The sequence below is a fragment of the Arachis hypogaea genome, chromosome 12, assembly GCF_003086295.3.
Source record: "Arachis hypogaea cultivar Tifrunner chromosome 12, arahy.Tifrunner.gnm2.J5K5, whole genome shotgun sequence".
Lineage (NCBI taxonomy): Eukaryota > Viridiplantae > Streptophyta > Magnoliopsida > Fabales > Fabaceae > Arachis > Arachis hypogaea.
Window position 1 is genome coordinate 46,771,690 of NC_092047.1, and position 1,545 is coordinate 46,773,234.

General features: G+C 41.7%; 1 non-coding gene across 1 annotated transcript; it reads right to left on the reverse strand.

The window, feature by feature from the left end:
• Positions 1-368: 368 nt before the first annotated feature.
• LOC112731289 (small nucleolar RNA R71) lies at positions 369-476 on the reverse strand. Its single transcript, XR_003167074.1, has one exon. It is a non-coding gene; the product is annotated as a small nucleolar RNA R71 (small nucleolar RNA).
• Between the last annotated feature and the right edge of the window lie 1,069 nt (positions 477-1,545).

Genomic DNA, 1,545 nt, shown 5'->3' on the forward strand with positions numbered 1-1,545 from the left:
GGAAGGTGCTTGGTGATTTCACTACACCAACTTCCAATTTCTATGGAAGACGTATCTCAATTCCTGCCATTGGAGCAAACAACTTTGAGCTTAAGCCTCAATTAATTTCTCTAATGCAACAAAATTGCAAGTTTCATGGACTTCCATTGGAAGATCCTCACAAGTTCTTAGCTAAATTCTTGCAAATCTGTGACACTGTCAAGACCAATGGAGTTGATCCCGAGGTCTACAGGCTTATGCTTTTCCCTTTTGCTGTAAGAGACAGAGCTAGAACATGGTTGGATTCACAACCTAAGGAAAGTCTGAACTCTTGGGAAAAGCTGGTCAGTGCTTTCCTGGCCAAATTCTTTCCACCTCAAAAGATGAGCAAGCTTAGAGTGGAAATCCAAACCTTCAGACAAAAGGAAGGTGAGTTCCTCTATGAAGCTTGGGAAAGATATAAGTAGTTGATCAAAAGGTGTCCTACTGACATGCTTCCAGAATGAAGCATTATATGTATATTCTATGATGGTCTGTCTGAGTTGTCAAAAATGTCATTGGACCATTCTGCAGGAGGATCTCTTCATTTGAAACCCCTGCAGAAGCTCAGGAACTCATTGAAATGGTTGCAAATAACCAGTTCATGTACACCTCTGAGAGGAATCCTGTGAACAATGGGATTCCTCAGAAGAAGGGAGTTCTTAAAATTGATACTCTGAATGCCATATTGGCTCAGAACAAAATATTGACTCAGCAAGTCAATATGATTTCTCAGAGTCTGAATGGATTGCAGGCTGCATCCAATAGTACTAAAGAAGCATCTTCTGAAAAAGAAGCTTATGATCCTGAGAACCCTGCAATGGCAGAGGTGAATTACATGGAAGAACCCTATGGAAACACCTATAATCCTTCATGGAGAAATCATCCAAATTTCTCATAGAAGGACCAACAGAAGCCTCAACAAGGCTTCAATAATAATGGTGGAAGAAATAGGTTTAGCAATAGCAAGCCTTTTCCATCATCTTTTCACCAACAAATAGAGAATTCTGAACAGAGGCATTCTGGCCTGGCAACTAGAGTCTCTGATCTATCTAAGACCACACTAAGTTTCATGAATGAAACAAGGTCTTCCATTAGAAATTTGGAGGCACAGGTGGGTCAGCTGAGTAAGAAGATTACTGAAACTCCTCCCAGTACTCTCCCAAGTAATACAGAAGAAAATCCCAAGAGAGAGTGCAAGGCCATAACCATGACCAACATGGCTGAACCTGGATAGAGTGAGGAGGACGTGAGTCCCAGTGAGAAAAGCCTCATGGGATGTCCTCTGGATAGGAAGGAGTTTTCCTTTGAGGAACCAAAGGAATCTAAGGCTCATACAGAGACCGTAGAGATTCCATTGAACTTCCTTCTGCCATTCATGAGCTCTGATGAATATTCTTCCTCTGAAGAGGATGAAGACATCACTAAAGAGTAAGTTGCCAAGTATCTAGGAGCAATCATGAAGCTGAATGCCAAGTTGTTTGGTAATGAGACTTGGGAGGATGAACCCCCCTTGTTCACCAAAGA